The sequence below is a fragment of the Varroa jacobsoni genome, unplaced genomic scaffold (assembly GCF_002532875.2).
Source record: "Varroa jacobsoni isolate VJ856 unplaced genomic scaffold, vjacob_1.0 scaffold_1006, whole genome shotgun sequence".
NCBI lineage: Eukaryota > Metazoa > Arthropoda > Arachnida > Mesostigmata > Varroidae > Varroa > Varroa jacobsoni.
The window spans coordinates 97466-116636 of NW_019213908.1; the positions used below are offsets into that span (position 1 = coordinate 97466).

At 42.2% G+C, this 19171-nt stretch overlaps 1 long non-coding RNA gene across 1 annotated transcript; it reads right to left on the reverse strand.

Moving 5' to 3' along the window:
- Window positions 1-18106: 18106 nt before the first annotated feature.
- Window positions 18107-19102, reverse strand: LOC111265775 (uncharacterized). The gene is made up of 2 exons (XR_002683653.2): window positions 18971-19102; window positions 18107-18818 (listed from the first exon to the last, which is right to left on the reverse strand). It is a non-coding gene; the product is annotated as an uncharacterized LOC111265775 (long non-coding RNA).
- Between the last annotated feature and the right edge of the window lie 69 nt (window positions 19103-19171).

Below are 19171 nucleotides of genomic sequence, written 5' to 3' on the forward strand. Positions count from 1 at the left end.
TGGGGCTATCAAACATGGAAAAGACGCTTTCTTCCGAGTCGATGTTGGCCAATAGGGAATCAGTCAAGACCTCACAGCGAAAAGTCCAGACACGTATTTGACAAGGGTCTATTTTGAAGGCTCGACAACTGCTGGATATCTCACTCAGTCAGTTTTCTATTTGAAACTGTTCCATGAGGTCTGCTTGATTATTTCCCACTCGATTGGAAAGCTTAAATTTAGTACAAAGGAAAGTCCCTTCTGTCGTTCTACGTCGAAATAAGATCGGCGTTACCGTTGTGAACTTCTTCGATACTGACGTGGTCTATGCAGTTACCTAGAATCGCACAAGATTACATCTCATACCTATAAGTACGTCAAAGAGAAAATGGAATTTACTATTTAAATGGCTGAAACGCGAAAACATGTCACTCATCGACACAAACAGGCACTAACGTGGCACAAAATATTTGCGAATCACAGCTACCCTCTCATAGTTGTCATTCACAAGGCTATCACACTTCGTTATCTTGTGCATAGGCATGTCATTGAAGGTTACTACCGATGAACATAAGACACTGAAGTTTCCAGTGAGAGATGTACTGAAATCCTGTTTTAACACACAACATTCAAGCAGAAGGACGATGGTGCCCCTGTTAGGACTCATCAGGTCCTCTGAGCAGCTGAAGCCTTTTTTTTTTGGGTTCTTCTAACAGCATCGATTGGGGAGCATCGCGAAATCAAGCGGTAAGAACGCTGTAGAAAAATGTGCGATTTATTGGTGAGAAGTTTCTAATGCTCTCGTCTACGGGCCTGTAAGGAAACATCAACTCCAATGACAAAACACACAATGCGCGTTTATGAATAAGCACGTCTGAAGTCGGGCTTAAGTTGCTACGCACCGTTTCTGTTCTGCGTTCGATTGTTCTTATACTCAGCCAATTATTTCGATGGATCCAACGATTTCGTTGGAAACTGCCTTCGTCTAGGGCCATTCTTCTGTTCTGTAGATATTTCTATTGAAATTAAGAGCGTTTGGAGAGCGATCAGCATTATAAGGCATGCTACAATACCATTGTTATAGCCAACAGGGTCTGTACAAGGATGAGCTATATGAACTGGAAAATCTACGTCTGATAGACCACATACTTTTTTTACCAAGTGGTGTTTTTCGACTACTCAGAGATACCGTACGGGTCGTCAATCAGACAATTAGATTGTTTCAAGACTATACCGCTTAGGTAGTAGTGTATATAGGTTCACTTTTAGGTAAAGTGAAGTTTCCTAATAGGCAGAAAATTCGTCCAGGGGGAGTAATATCTTCGATAAGATACAGCTCTTACATCGAAGAAGGCGAAAACTTAAGTGGGTAATTGAACAGCAGCCAACCATTTATCTTCTCGAGGAAAATGTTGTGCTAAGAGAACTATATATTTTCTTTTTCTTTTAGAATACTCAAATATATCAGCAGTATTTCAACACTTCAGTATTTCACGGGTCTTTGTCATGGGTAAAAGGAATGGAACTAAGATATGACGTGGCTTATATAACTGCACGGTATCGGGAAACGCCCTGGTTTATTACATTTTTTTTATTTCGCTGTTATTTATCGGGTTCCTGATATGGATTACTGGCAGCTTTAACAGAAATTTCGGCTTAAATAATCGATTCGGTTTAAAAACATGAACAGTTTTACGGTAATCGGTCGCTTCGCAGGAAACTGCTGCTACTGCGTTAGGTTGCTGCTGTAAACGGTTTTAATCGTGAACCCCGATGCCGTTTGCGAATGATGTAAATATCTCAGAATTATATTGCATAAGGACAATATATTTGAGATTTGATGTAGGTGTCCTTCACGTTCAAGCAATTGTAGTTGATGAAATTGTCGACTGAAGTTCCGTCCCAGTACGCAAGGCCCAAATAGCACGAGTGTGGTAGTCTCCAAATTGATTGACTGAACAGAAATGGATTTTACATCGATATCGTTGAAGTCCGACTGCGTCTTCACACTAAAAATGATCCAAATATCTTCCATATATCATGTATCTTTTATAATCAGATAGTAGGATACACTAAATAATTTTACTTGCCCTCAGCCGCCGATAAAAAAGAAACGGAAGACACAGAAACGAATGCAGAGACACAACGCTGCTACACCAGGTTAAGGCTGTGTTATACATCTGCCGAATAGGTTCTTATTGTTTAACATTGAACTAATGATCTTATCCACTATAAATACGGCATTAAAGGCTGACGATGGGTCTAGGTTAAGCTCAACTCCAATAACTGGTGGCAAATTAGACTAATCTAGGTTCTAGAGGCCAGCTGCTGCCCCGGTGGGGTGCATTTGGATGTGTCCTGCTAGCATCCCCCTACTGACGATCCGAAGGGCTGCATTTGTGCAAAAGATGAGAACATTAAAGCTTGCTTTGTTTTCAACAACAAAGCACGGGCACCAATTGAACTCTTCTATTTTGTCAGCCTCGATGGATGAATTGGTTTGCGACAGAATAGAAAGAAAATGCCAGAAACGCCAATTTGTCTGCACACTAAAAGCTCTGTAAGCCCTAACGAACGATATAAAATAATTATATTCATTTCTGAGAAACAAAATTGATTTCTCGATGTATATTTCCGTAGTAAATACTGACGCGTTCATTAGTCCTTATGTGGACCTACAACCTGGGTCATTCTTATCTCACGAAGACATTGTGTATCTGACATGTGTGTGTGTGTGTGAAAGGTTGATTCCATGTCACTCAGCGATAGTTATCGCTAACTAAATGTATTTTAAACCCATCAGGCGGCGTTTCAAAGCCAGCGATCAACTCTACTCCATCCAACTATTGTGTTTATAATGGCAACGGCCGTGGCTCGCTGCACGTCCATCTATAGCCATTGCAAAAAAAAACGATATCGTTTACAGTATAGCATTATCATATATATGACATGACGCGTGACCTCGCTGCCAGATAAGCTCTTGCTGATGGCTGGCTCACACCTGTTATTGCCAGTTTATTTGTCTAGCGAATGTCGAGCCCTAGCTAATAAGAACGATTTCACTTGATGATCGTATACACGTAGGTTTCGCGTGTTCGCGGCGGCAAATGGCAGTCGTCTCCGTTCAGAGTAAAGCAGATAAATAATACTGCTTACCCTGATTTCATAACTGTATATCTCTAATAACCTATAGACAAACAGCACAATAAGCTATAAATTCGTACTGGTTAAAATTGAGACAAGTACTGTCCATTGCGAGTATTCAAGCAAGTGACACAAAGACTTTTCCTTTGAAAATAATGGTTATAGGACTTTCGTGGAGACGATCAAGGTTCAATCCATGATAAAATATCTAGCAAAAATTATCTTGAAAGTTATGCTCATGACTTGGATCTACAGACAGTGGCATTTTATTATGTGTAGAGCTTATGTATCAAATGCAAGAAAAAAAACAGCCTTGTAACTTCCTTGGCATGCAAAAGCAACCAAATATCAATACATTGCTTTAAAGTACGTGCGTGCACACAGATATCGTGCACAACGACGGTCAGCATTTGTTGCTTCGAATGAATTAAATTATTCCACGTCTCCCGAAACACGTTGCCACTCCAGTCTAATGGATGAATGTGTCAGGCTTTACTAAGTCTGGTATTGCCATTAAATATTATTTCATACGGTTGGCTTCAGCGTGAAACGAATGCATTATTGTCATCATATACTGGTAGCACCATGTGGTAACTATAGTAGCGACGTTAGTTGATTTGATCCTCATTGGGGTTTTTCAATTTGAGCACCTTCATCTGGACAGTGACCTAATACACAATGCAATTTTCTTTTTTTTTTCATAACCCTGCGCAAGAGTATTGTAAAGAGTAAAGTTGAATCAACGAGGTCGAATAAGGCAAAATCCTTTTGCGGAAGTTTTATTTCGGAAGTTCCACAGCGTGAAATGCAATTTCCTCTCCTTACCAATTAACCAATACAATGTTTCTTTAAACATAAATTAAAAAAAAAAATTCATTTTTGAAAGACGAGTACGTTTGTAGCTATTATAATTTTCTTTTTCATTATATATATATATATATAATATTAAAAAAATGATATATATAATTTTTTTTTCAATACTAATGTTAAACATTTTATCTTTCAGTGAGTTATCGTTGCTGTGCAGTCGAAAAATGTGGTTTTGCCTTGTTACTCTGTAGTTTGGCTGGCTGCATAAGGCTTTCGTTAGTATCTATAGTTACACTTTTTTTACATATTACTTAGTTACTCTCTTATACATATTAACATGCCATGTTTAAGTGTACAAATATTATAGAAACAAAAACGAAATGTATTCATTTTAGAAGGGCGTATTTTTTGTGGTTATGTATGCTAACTATTTTTATGCAACTTTAAGTAACGTAAACTTTGCTGAGAACTATAGCTAACAAGTTAATTTGTCTTAGTTCGACGCGATTTTTTTTCACAAACAGAAAAATCAAATAAATTATCATGAAGAAAAGGTATCAATGTCTAAATAACGAGCATTTTAAGATGAATCATATTTTCATTCGATCATTTTTTTGCAATTGTACGAAAATAGTGTTTGTTCGCGTAAAAATTAATTGTTCAAAATATTGATTGGTTCGCGTAAAAATGAACGTGCACAACTTGTGAATGACGGTAAGACGAACGAGGACGATCACGTACTTCGAAAAACATCGAACTCGATATACCTTTTCGTGCTTTTGCGGAGCAGTCTATTTTTGTTGAAACTATTCTAATCGTATGGGAATCGTATTTTTTTATAAAAAATTATTGCAATCCGGCTTTGAGGTCGGCCCTAGTTGATGCGAGACTATATTCGCAAGTTGGTAGTCAGTTGCCTTATTTAGTCTAGCTGAAACATCCTGTGACGCGTCCATAGGATAGATTTCGAATGCAGATATCAAGAGGATCTTTCCATCGTGAGCTGCTTTGCCCGCTAACGATAGCTTAGCATTATTGGATCGTTACTATGGGGAGTCTTTGACCAGAACTACTATATCAGCTAAAATCAACTGAACAAATTAGCTATTTTTAGCGGGAAGCTCCTTTTGGTAGATCGAGTACTTAGTTACGACGTAATCTAATAGGCGCCATGAGCTCCGTTTTCGCCACTAACGAGATGTTGAATAAAGGTCAAATAAATTAATAACACGGCATACTTAAAGGCTTCATCGCTTAAGCAATATGCTACGTTGATGATTTTGTTTTGAATCTAAGGTAACATGGTCACAAAATCATTACGCTTATTCATCATTTTTAAAATTCAACAAGTTAATGGCGACCAATTTTATTTTGTTTATTATTTTGCTAACCAATGCTTAATTTGTATGTATAATTCCATTTCTATGGAGGTCAACTTGAACCTTTGGAACGTTTGCGTTGCAGAACGCGTTAACACAAATGCACCGCTGCCGCTTATTTTCTTCTTCTTCTTTTATTTTACAAAATAAGTGCGTTCTAGTGTCTTCAATGAAACCGTTTTAGCTGCCAGATCGCAGTCTTTTTTGTACATCGAAGACTTTCATAACGCTTTGACGTACAGCTCCGCGGCGATTTTGTCCTACAGCGGCCCTGATATTCATAGCCGGATTCTCCCGCCCACTACAGGCTAAATTTAATATAGATACTGGCCTTTGCGCCGCTTAGGAGAACGGACGTGTCCTACAACCCCAGCATTTATTGGGCGCCTCGGTCGTATCGCTCGTAAGGCACTCACCGTCGCATACCTTTGCCATGTCGACGGCTTGTCATGTCATCTACATGTCGTTCTTGCGGCCACTCCCCCTCATCACCGTTGTAATGATCAGGAGGAACAAGTTAACATTGAACAAACTTGACCGCTTAGTCTGTGCGATCTAAAGCATGGTCTGCCGACATATCGAATCGAATAAGCTTCTATATCAGGGTGTGCGCATCTGCTGTATTCGTGGCCCCGTCTGACCTAGCCCGGCCAGCTTGGTTAACTCAGTGACTGGCACAAAATGGTGTACCAATGCCGACATGGAATACGAACACGGGGGCAATCGAATCATCGCGGTCGCTAGTAGGCGATAGCAAAAGCGAAACAGTAACAGCGAGTAGCGCTCCACAAAGTGCTGAGACACGGCGAAAAACAGTGAGTGACTGGTCGAATCTTTCGCTTCAGGAATCAGCCATTGGTCGTCGTTTGGGAAACATAGCCGAACAGACGAAGACAGCTAACCCCTGATCCCTTAGTTAGACAGGTGACCTCACGAACTTCGTGACCGAGACATCCGCGTGCCCGGACGAAAGAGAAAGTCAGTCAGAGACCTTCGAATGACGACAACAAGAAAAAGACATAGGGATCGGCTAGTGCGTCGCGCGCGAATATCGCACCACTCCCAGGTCTGTAGGTTCGCGCTGCAGCCATCTATGCCGCGACTGATGTTACAGCTCTAACATTATAATGGAAACCTGCTTCGTATACCATTGCCGTGAGCGTCGTGCTTGCCACCGAGACGTCAAACCTACTGCTCCCGATTTAGCCGAGTTCTCTCTCTTATATGGGACAGACAGCTCATGAACATACAGACCAGACTGAGGCGGATGATGCACCATCATAGCGCTATCGTCATTTGCCAAAAACCACTGAAATTTGTTGAAAAATGCATGTGTATCTGACTTGTACCAGGCTGAGTTATAGGCTGAGTTATTGACGCTGAGTCTCCGGCGCTGTTTCTGCAGTGCTGGAAAATAGATTCGCGATGTATACGCGGAACTATGCGTGTGTACATGCATACACATAGGAATAATTGCAATGTGTTTATTCATAGGGCAAAAGCACGAGAGATGTCTGTTGCCAGACTGTCAGCTGTCGCGTTGTACGACTGTCTATGGCAATGGCGTCTTGAAGGTAATGGCTCGTTCTCAAAACTATGAACGATTAATCGAGGTGTTTCGATGGTGCGCTCAAGTCGCTGTTCGCCAACCGAGGCCAGGCATTGCGGCAGGCGTGACGGTTCCTTAGGGCGACAGAAGTTCGATCAAAGTACCGCGAAGTACAGCAAAGTGGTCGCTTAGCGCTGGATGGGCGAAACCGTTGACGCTAGGAGTGTTCATGAAACACTAGCGAAGAAATGACCTTTGATAGACTATATGTTGGCCGAACAAGGCGGCACATCCCGTTGACCTGTATATGCTACAGGGTAGGGGGCCGATAGCGTCAAATGGGCGAGTCAACGGGGAGCGGTCCGAGACGGTCGCAAAAATCGGGAGATATTGACTTGATTTGGTCATCAGAAATTGTGCACGTCGTCGGCCTGTATAGCTATTTGTGGGGGCAGTCCGCTTTTCGGTTTTTGATAGGATAAGACCTCGCGGGGTATATATGACTGCACTACATGATCTGGGAGTGTCAGGTTAAAGATCTAACAGATCAGGACGGTATGTGAAAGACAAGGGTGTATGCCCTTGAGTTTCAGGAGAACATTCTATAGAACACGGAACGATCTAACTTCTTACATGGTTGGCAATCTTGCATAGGGCTCGTTAGAAGTGACCCAGTCGAACCTTCAGGTACAGGCGATCAGACAGACATCGTTGTATACAGGCTTATACAAATGACAGTAATAAACTTAATCGGGTTAGAAGTGGTATACCTCTTGGTAGAGAGGAAGTATTGTCGAAATCATGTGAGTTTGTGCTTATGAGTAACGATGTGTTAGAAGAGACTAGAACATGATGTGGACTGCGTAGATTATTTTCGTCATCATTTTCCCTAGAAAAAATATGGCTATAATTTGTTTACGTATGTCTAAGTTACTCGTCTAAGTTACTAAGTTCCAAGAATTAACAAGACAGATGCCTAGTGAAGTACATCTAAGCATTCATACATGAATGTACTTCACTAAACATCCCCGTCGTTCAACCCCGATATAGTAACATTTGCTCGGCTCACTAAACGTAAGTAGTTGTAAAAACTATTAATATTATTATTAAAATATAAACCCTAAACTAAAATATAAAAAGTATAACAATATTTCGAGTTTTTACGTTCATGTATTATGGCTTTTCAGATAATTTATCTCATAAAAATCTGTAGATATCTCATATCTACAGATTTTTTTCGATGTATTCTGGGTTCTTAGATAGCCGCTAATAGGGTTAAAGAAGATAATCGATCGACGAAGCGACTTGGTCTGTCAATCCGAATCTGTTTCACAGTATTCGTAATCCTTTGTCATTTTCCTCCGTTAGTGTGTCTAACTGTTCTTTTTGTCTGTTTTTGATACTGGCTTTGATATATATTTTTTTTTCTTTTTTTTCCTAATGTGTTTACTTAGGAATCTTGGATATATGCTTCATGCAATGTTTTTCTATTGTTTAAAGTGCTAGTTCTCCTAGGTACAGCGTAGTATAGTAGTTTTAATGAGAACCAACAAGTCGCATGTATTTTTGACGAAACACGGTAAGCTTATAATTGGGTGATGAAAACAAAAGTAATTTCGAAACTTATCTTGTTTAACACTACGAACCCACAGTTCGACCTTGTAACTAAAATCTTTTATTTTTTTTTTACTGTTTGTCCATATACGCTGTTGTCTTATTCAACTGTGAACCCGTCCTAGTCTGTTCGTTTGTAGGTTATTCCATTTGTAGGTCGCTGGTAAATTACCTTCATAAAGGACGTTACACCTAGCAAGGCGAGGTTGATTATTACCGTCGTTCTCTAAGATAGCTGCTGTTGCTTTCTGATGAAGCTTTTACATTTAATTGGCACGAATTGCCCGCGTAACGATAATTCCGAAGAGAACTTTTTTACTGTCCTTAGACGCCGTTTCTTCGTCACGCTAAATGGGCCGTTTAGCAAAAAGGGACCACGTTCTATGTTGGGATTAGAATTAAGCGAGGCGAAGGGTCAATGACGAAAAGTGATTTGCTCAAGTGCCTCGATTCAGCCCAATTGAGTAACTAGCTGACTGGCTGGCCTTCACTAGCCGTTCAAGCGAGGACAAAAAGCAATAAAGTGTCTCGTCGGTGACTGTCCTTAGTTTAGTTTCAAAGGCAATTACTCTGGGGTCGAGAGTTTGGGTCAACACTGTCCTACGACGAGCAGTTTCTCACATCGGCTGTTGAGCGTAGAATTTTACTCATTTGATTTTTTTCTTTTACATTTTTATTTTAATAGCTAAATCATTTCAGACACTGGATCAGAGTTCAAATTGGTCACTTTTGTGAGGCCGCCACGAATTCTATTTATGAAAAGCAACTAATTATTGATTCGACGAGATCGATATTCGTACCTATGACCTTGTAGCCATTGATAGGCCAGTTGCGCAACACCTACATCGTTCACTATACAGAGTCGAGTAGAACGTCGTTGCCGACACAATTTATCAAAATTAGTCTCGGACACCGACAGAATAGCGTCGATTTTACAGACCTCCTCCCACTGGCATGTTTGAGATGTAGGCTGTAAATTTGGCCTTGTACGGTTGCCCAGGGGCCAAAACTAGTGTGGGTATTAGATAGTTACATGACGATCTTATACGTAAACCAGGTCAATCCTGCTTGGTCCCTCCCACAGGTCAGCTCGATGAGGATAAACTGACCCTTTCAAGTTAAACCTGCCTTCGATGCTGACTAGCCCGCGAAATTCGAATTGACCAGAAGCGAAACCGTCTTTCTTCTCAAAGAGACATTATAACAACCCGGAGCATCATTTTCTATCAGAAAAATTTCTGCAGCAGCTTCCACCCGCCTCAACTCTGCCGTTAGTAGCATTGCTTTCAAATCGTCCTAGCTGATTGAACCCCTCGCGACAGAACGGCCGACCGTCAGCCGTTGCAGACAGGACGGGACGGAGATTCCGGACTTTTGAGGCGGGGGTAGTACTCCAATAACAGTGGGGCAACCCCCACTGACCAGCAATCGCAGGCGCATATTCAATTCTTGTCGCTTCAACCGAATAGTCGCGTTATCATGTCTTCGTCTACCGCTTCTTGTCCTGTTCTCCTTGCCTGCTTGTCGCCGCTCGCCTGCTGATTGGAATTCCATCGCGATCAACGAACGGAGCCGTTAGTGAACTAACAGCGAAGGATAGGTCGAGAGTTTAGCCAGGGGTGACAGAATCAGGGTTGCTCTGATGCTTCAAAGTTCCGAGGTTGTTGGCGGTATTGCCCTAGGGCATAGGGTCAGTGTGACGATTCGAGCCTCAAGATGTATGTGAAATGTGGGCGCGCTCTAGGTTTGCGGATGCACTAGCGCATCTGTAGGCGACGGCACAACCGGAGGCAAACTAAGAATATGGACTTGTTGAGGACTGAAGGGCGTTGATTGCTGACTCGCATTTAAATGAAAAGATGTGAAGCGATGCAAAAGATACAGAGAGAAAAACGGCAAACTGGAAGGAGAGAATGTGTGGAGAAAAATAGAAGGCTAGGCCTGTCATACAAGCAAAGCCCAACCCTGCATGGCGTGTCTGGGTAACATACGCACCACGTGATACAGGCAGATGTCGCTCTTCTGTAGTGGGAAAAGACAAATCGTCCCTAGCAAGGGTCTTGAGTTCAGGCGGGGGAGGAGGGCTTCGAGGGCAACTTCTTTGTTAGAGTATTGTATCCATAGTTCATGGAGCTGGCACAAATTTGGATGCTAAAAACACTGCGACCGTGTTTTACGTCCAAGCTTCGCTTGAAACTTTTGGGCAACATATGTCGCTGCTGTTGATGACAACAACGACGATGTTGAAGCTGTCTATGGCGGCATCGCGTCATTTCGTTCACGACCACCATCGCGTGTGCGCACAATGAGTTCATGTGTATATATTTGTGCATCGACTTCGTTCGAGCGTCTACAAATGAATGTAAGCATCATACAGCTGGTCGTAATCCAACGGTAGAGCTTTAGTTGCCTCTGATACGCCACCCGGAGTGAGTCCAGCAACGAAAACCTCACTCAGCAAAGCAGGTTGCTTTGGCCTGCGGCGACCTGCGCAGACGTTGCCCCACGCTGACTTGCGGGGTACTTCACCTACCATAGATGCGAGAAGAAGAGAGAGAAAGAGAGCGTAGGAGAGAGAGGAATTCTGTCACGAGTGCGGTCGATGCCCACTGCCGAAGTTGTTGACGCGACCTGAAGATAAGAAATAGTCAGACGTCGGACGGATAAAGATATGAACGCTATCCTTATGCGGGTGGTTTGTAAGTAGAACCACTGCCTGATGGTCTCTCAAAGGTCATCTACCTCCACTTGAGAATCGAGTAGCATGTTTTCAAATGTGCATACGCTTGAGGTTATAGATTTCAAAGAATCTACCTATTAAAGCTGACTACGGGTTCTCCATTAACTGGCGACTGGTATACACAACAATTCTTTATAGAAGCTATTCGATTGAAACTTGTGAATGTCTAAAGCACTTCGAAATAAACACGCAAATCTGTCCTGAAAATGCTTGCAGGGGTGTAGCCCTCTTTGCATGTATCTCACCAATCCATACCTTCGACCGGAAAGGTCCGACACTACAAATCACGCCATTCTAGGTTAGGTATAGGTTCGATTCAATAAAGCATAGTAATGACTTGATGGCATAGGATTCATTTACTAAACGAAAATTTCAAAAGACAAACATTTTCATCTGTTAATTACCAAGGCCAAATCTATATTTATACGAATTATTTGTCCTCCAGGAATACATTTTGTCGAGCCGCGCACTAAAGAATGCCACACCTTAGCCCCTGAGTGCAAGTTGCCCACGATCAATAATCGATGATTCGGTTGATACCATTCACTCGATGCTTGTTTAAGTGTTCTGTCGAAATAGGTTTCAGCGCGAACAAACCTGCTTTCCCCCGCCATGCTTCCAACACGACAATCATGAACTAGACCAGCCAGATCGGACGAGTTTCACTATTATGTATTGATTAGCATAGGTAACCCCAGCCGTTTGGTTTCCGTCTAAAGCGGGTGGAAGTGGGTGTCAGTGCGACCTGGGAGCGCCTTCAGTGACCGCAAACGACCACATTCCGATGAGGTTAAAAGGTGCCTCTGGCAAGAAATTACACTTCAACCTTAAGTGGCCTGATCGAGGTGGTGATTGACTTTGTGAACGTCAAATATTTAAAACAGCACTTAAAAACGAAGAACAGCATTTGCAAAGCCACAAGGTAATGCCTCATAAACATGTGTATTATTTAAAGCCAAAAGTAACTAAGGATTTGTGAAATATACCGAAAAATGTGTAAGCTTTACGCTTTTGTGGTCAAAAAACATTTTTTCTAGTTTGTCTTTTTTAGACTATCCGGAATAATAAGCTGTACCCTGTGAGAACGTAAGGGAAAAGAAATGCAATGAGAAATATATAAACTATAAAAGTTGTTTTCTCTACTAACATACACATGTAATCTACCGGGGAAGAGTTGCCCGTGTCCCATATACAGAATGGTTATTCTGTGGGGTACAAAAACCTCACTTGATAGCATCGTTTCCCGACCACATGATTCGGAGCGCACGCTTGCCTGATCACCATTTGCTAAAAGCTGAAATGTCAACGAAAAACACATGAATTGAGCGAACGAAACCTGACTGGTGCAGATCCGCCAATAGAATGACTTATCGTTCCTCTTTTCGTAAACGTATCGATTCGAAGAATTATTCTACCTGCTACTTACGTGCGGACAGTGCGTAAAGATCAGAGGATTGCCCCCAACTCGACGAACCTCTACAGGCTGCAGTATCCTGGTATGATTCTGGTGTGTCTACCTGATCAGTCACGACTTGTCGACCAAGTGGCCTGATGCCTCCAGTGACCTGTACGACGACTGGGGCAAAAAAGCGGGTTTGCGTTCCCCCGTCGGATAAAAACTTTCTAAACGAGCTTAGGCAATGTTTAATATAAAGAGAATATCCGGATTGTTGTTAAGTCATTTCTTTAGCTGACATTGCTCAACGTTAAGGTCACCCCATACAGCCCTGAAGCCTTCGTATTTAGATCCTCCCTGAACCACGTTTACACAACTCAGTTATAATTCAGTCAGAATTAGTAGGGATGAATCGTATTTGAGCAGGTTCTATTATGATCGTCACTTCACAGAGCATGGCTATAGTATGTAGTCGATTATGCTGCGTCGAGAAGGAGAGCTTATCATCAGGTCTTTGGCGAAGGTCAAAAAGTGCCGTGTCAACCTGTAACAATAATATACCACGTCAATCACCGTCGCCGTACGATTTGACACTTCTTCGGCCATGTTTTGCCACGATTTCGTGATGTCTACCTGCTAAGGTTAACGTTCACTTACCGGGGTTTAGACTGGGAACCGCTGTTAGCTATCTGGCCGGACAAATTTCAAGAGGCCTGCACTGCCGCCCCTGTCATCACACATCTCTACTGGTGGATCTTTCATTGGCAGATATATAATCAGTTTTGCATATCTCTCTAAAAGCTTCTGACTGATCTATTGAAAAGATTCGTCCGAATGATAATGGGTCCGCACTCGATCCTCCTACGGGACTGTTTAAGCTATGAATGTACAAATGAACTATATAACGGTATAGCTTGTTTTACTAAAGGCTAATAAATTATTAATTAATACTTGCTTTCCCGTATTGATCGGTTGTAACACACAGTTATAAATATAACCATACTTAACACATATGAAGATCGTGAAAAATGTTCTGCGGAGTGGGCCGTTCGCGCAGTGCTTGCAAATTAACTTTAATTAATTGTATAAGAATTTGTAAATTTAGGCTGGACAAGGAAAAAATACCAGGATAGGTTGGGGAAAGGTTAAGTGTAACCTCTACGGCTCCTCCTAAAGTACGCTAATCGCACATTCTATTTGTTCAGGGTAGAAATTCAAATTGCCTCAAGACTGTTGTACGTTCGAGTTATGATTGCTCTCGTTGGTGGCAATTCTCTGCGTGATCGAACCATAGAGACAGGTATAACTGCCGAAAAGCTCATCCTATTGCAACTGCTCCAGCGGTAAAAACAGAAAGCTTCTTAACTCCCCAGACGATGTTCAGAACGGTCAGGCAAACGACCGTTCGAAGTTGTTCCGTCGCGTGACGGTTCTCAGAATTGATGAGTTTTTTCGACTAGACTCACATCGACTAACCTTGGATGTACAATCCGTTTTTACTGGGCTCATATTCTAGATCTTCTGTTTTCGGTTATTCAGACCTACACAGCACGATCCGGAAGGCAACGTTATAAAGACAAAATTGCAAATAAGATAATACCGTTCCCATGTGTACATCCTTCTCCCGTTAATAACGTTTTTTTATCAGCCGAATTGTACGTCATAAGAAACCAAGTGAATTATCTTTAGTGGACAGGCTTGTTTTTTTTCTAGGAATGAGCTTTTATTAAATTTAACAAAAACAGAAAAACATGCGCAATACTAGTATTAAGAAAGACATCCAAGAGAACACCTCTCCAAGAGCAACACGTCATTAAATTTTTTGGTAATATCAAGTTGCCTTCCGTAATGCGCCTCTTCCATGCTCCATTTGACCTAGTCTTAATGATATGCTGCCTATATCAAGCCTAGGGCTAATCAATCTGCAACAGAGCTGAACGACAATAGGGAATTTGAATTGACAATCATTTCAATATTTTATAAATAAAGTATAAGTAGATAAATTACTGCACATCGATTTTGTTCTCCGCATAATAATGTTATATAGTTTGGTTGTTCTTATTCGGAACAAGCTGCTTGACCTTCAATAAGCCTCGTCCGCGTTCAACTGATAGTTTAATACACGTCAAAAAGTTCATCTGTTTTTCACCGATAACAGATCAGCTCGATCTTGTACGGCCTTCACTAGTACAAACGTCACTCACACAAACATTCCTCGCGTTCCAGCGGAAGGGGGTGCGACGATTGCATTGATTATCGCTCGATCGCAGCGAGTGGCCACGTTATCGCGATATCGATGTGAAGGGTGATCCGTCTGTGGCTGAAAACCTTACCCTCGCCCCAACCCCCGACTCTGAACCTTAGTAGACCTGAAACGCACCCCAGATATCTTCAGGTCGCATCTTCGTTGTTAACCTGTGTGCCTGCCTGTTCTTGCGTATACTACTACCACCCACCGAAAAACGCCCACAATCAAAATAAGTTCGGAGTTGCTTTTGTTTGTTACGGGCACATACGAGCTCAGATCATCAATGTCGAGGCGCAAAACAGGTCCGTAGAGCAATCGCCTATAACCTGTGGGGAATGCAACCTTACACTTAGGGAATATACAGTAGGTAGGTATTCGATAGGTCGTATCAAGCAGCTTTAAAGTCAAGCCTTCCGTCCAACACTGTCCGAGTGATATTACGTTGGGCCTATATATACATGTAGGGGGATTAGGTTTTTCCCCCAGATACCCATAGATCCCAAGTGGAATTGAACCGGCGCCCGTTTCAAGTCCACGAGGTGGTACTATTGGGATGATCGATTAGGACTGTGCTAAAAGTTGCTTGACATTAGCACAAATTACTATTCAATTGAAGCTCTATTTACATAAAGGCTGAAAGCTGGCATGATTAGCCATCACTCCAGTGGCCCATATTGCCGGTGATGCGATGCGGTAAGTTTCATTGCCGTTCGCTGTTTTTTCAACGTAAACAGTAATGACTGACAGTGACTAATGATTAATTTTACATACATCCATCCATCCATCCATCCCTCCCTCCTCGTAGCATTGTTCCTAACATAGAGCTATGTGAAAAAGGACCTCAAGGTAAGGAAAATCAACCTATTTTGATAAAAAAAACATCGATATTCCCTTGAAAAGGTAAAAATGGTGTGCGTATGCTACCTCATGAGCATATATATATACTTCATATGAAATATCGAATGAAGCGTACAAATAAGCTTGTGACAGTATTTTTCGAAAAGAATAGTCTATTGGTAATGCACCTATGCGTCTCACAAAATGCTTTCCCCAATCGACTATATTATGAGTGATCGTCTGTCTCCTTATGAATAAACGTACTTTTTAATACAATCTCTTAAACTTATTAAATGTTGCTTGAATACTCGCAGCCACCTGATCAAATCCGATCTGAACAAAAGCGAAGTGGGCGTTTCTGCCCAGACGTCATTGACGCTCCATTGTTTCTGTTCCACCCGTTCTGATTCATGACAGCGCAATGACGCTAACCCAAAAACATACCGCGCAGAATGAATTCATGCGTCCAAAAAAACCCCACAAGTCCCCGACCGAAGCACACACCTGAGCCCTTTTAACCTCGTTAAATGCATTTGTGACTAATCAAGAAGTGACGCGCCGCGCCTTTTCTGTTTCGGTACCCTGCTTGCTTATCTGACAATTACTTTTGCGGTCAGACATCCTCCGATCAGGCCTGCTGACCACTGGCCGCTTCAGCCAATTTTGGTGGCAGACGAACTTAAACCAGGATCTTGCTTTGTTTCTATTCGAATATATGTATATAATATATATATATATATCCAGGACCGCCACCTAACTGGTTTATGACAGGCTTGTCATGCGCCTATAAAATTGAAGTTACATATGTGAACAAAATTGCCACAACTAGACGGTGTACGGCCTCCGCCCAGGAGCAAATAGGCTAGCTGAAGACCAAAAGGCTAAATGGCGGAGATCTTTAGGCGAGGCTGAAACCCGTTTCCGCGAAACAGAGGTTGCGGATCCAGGATCCATCCACTCAGTGTACACCATACGTTTGACCTCTACGGGGAACGTATTACGTTGGACTTGCACCGCCGCTCGCTTCGTATCGCGCATTTACATTGCGGTCAAGACGCTTCCGAAAACGGGCGAACAGATTAAGAATGTCGAACAGTCGAAGTTCGCTTATTCTGGCCTTTTGTTTTCGTTGTACAAGTAACTGCTAAGTTTTGTTTTTAGGTACACTCGTTACCGCTCACTGAAAAGATAAGCGTACTCACCGATCCTATTTGGAGTCAGCGACTGAATCAGCAGCAGTTACCGCAGTAACAACGGCAGAGCTAGACGTAAGTTCGACGACGGTCACAGACCACTATTAAATTGTATTAATGAAAGCTAGCGAATGGATCTAGCGGAAGCGATTAGTGCGGTCGCGATTATTGGAATTGAGTCAACCTGCTGAGGTTAGGCTAGGTAGAGCCGGGTTGACTTAGGTTAATGTCTGCGCGCTGCTACTCGCCAGCCATAAGTCATTTAGTAAATGGATCCGGGTGAAGATAGAAAAAAAAACTTGAAATAGGCCAGAACTAAAGGATGTTAACAAACGCTAGTTGTATGGCGACAAGTGATTGCTATGTGCTACCCGGAACGTCAATCGATACGCGGGTCGAATGGCGTTTTGCGGTGGAATGGAACTAATAGATCCCTGGAAGACCTAAAAAAAGGTTTCAAAGTACATGTGAGATAGGCGTCGATGGGCTGGCTACTTTGAAATGAGAAACTCTATCGCTTATGAGCTGGCCTTTCTAATAAAGGTCATGCCGACTTGACGACTTCGTTGATTATAGGAGAGCGTGCTGGCGAAGCTTGCAACGAGAAAAACTGTTTATTTATTTGTCAACCAGTAGAAGAATAGTAGTTACTCGTAAATGCTAATGTAACGTAACCTCAAAGTGAGGTTTTGAGCAAGGCCCTTTTTGTTGATAACGACTGGTCTTATGGCAAATAATTCAGCATTGAGCTACATAGAATTTCATCTAAGTTAAAAAGTTTTTTTTTCTAAACGTGTTACACCTTCTGACTCGTGTGAGTCGTGTAGGAGGTCTGTTGCGCAGTACATAATTGTGCCTTTTACAGTCTTCCCTAGATATCAGATGGCTGTTTAACGCTACCCGTGATCCGTCTTGGGTTAATGTTTTCTCCTGTGATGAAATACTATTCTATGGTGTTTTGATCATTAAGCTGCCCCATAACGATAATAGTACATTGAGACGCTAGAAAAATTGCAACCTCTCAATTAAGTGTTTTAGGTAATCGCTTTTTATAAAATTAAGGTTTCCTCATCCCAACCAAAGTGCTTTTCTTTAAATAACCTCGTATTCACTGCTGAGTAACATCACTGCCTAAATAAGTGAGCGATAGGATAGGACAGGATCTCGTCCTTCGTCCTTCTGTCATCCTTTACTAATCGACATTCACTGATCGTAGGTTCCGGAAAGATCTGATGATTGCATTATTTTGCGATGTTTATTTTCTTTTTTTGCTAGCTAGAGACCTATAACTTCAAATATTGTTTATGCCTGAAGAAAACATTATCTTCAACAGTGCGGATTTCCTCCAATCTCAAATATATTATTCGTAGTATTATAGCCTATTATCAATAGAAGTCTTATTCGTGTATCGTTCTTCGCTATAGACAAAGCGTTCTGTTAGTCTCACTGCGTTCACATAGACCGCTTTACGTCCTTTTTATATCCGGATCGTTTTAGAACACTCAGGATCAGGTGAGTGTTTACGAGTCCTGGTTGGCTTTCACTATTACACACTGTATGAACAACCTGTGGCAGGTAACGGGATGTTCGTTGTTGTTACGTGCCTTCCCTCTCCTTCCCAGTGACAGGTTCCTCATCATGAATTATGCCTAGGCCGCTACTTCACTCCCGTTGTATATTTCCATTCGTTCTATCATGTGCTCCTGTTCAAGTACAGATGCGCTTATCCATGTGTAACTTTGCCACAATACATTGGTGCTGATCTCGTTACTAGCATGGCCGTATACTCAGCACTTCAGCACGTCTGGACATCCTTCGACTCTGCTGTTCGGGACGGGCTTCACTCAGCTCATTGGTCCCTGTAAATGCCATTGGCGCCGCAACACGGCCGGTTGTCTTCACAATGGAGCGGCGCGGCGAAAAAACCAGCTACATAAAGTGCACACTGTTATGTTCCCGTTAGAAGGCTTCATCATCACTGGCCAGTCGGGACTTCGTTGTTTCTTATACGCGAAGTATATATGTATGGAAAGCATATGATAATAGTAGTATAGCCTGTGCAGCATAGACGGTATACTTACTCACAATCAGTGAATCTGTGTGTGTATCAGTTGAACAGACACCAAAAGCATACATGACGCACAGACAAATTCAGAAGACTGCGACGCACCCCTACGAATGCTAAGGGCCACATCGCAGCCAGGTTGGCTGACTCTGGCGGGACTAGATCGCGTCGATACCATGCTAGCGTCACTTCCTAAACGGATTTAAAAACCGTTGGA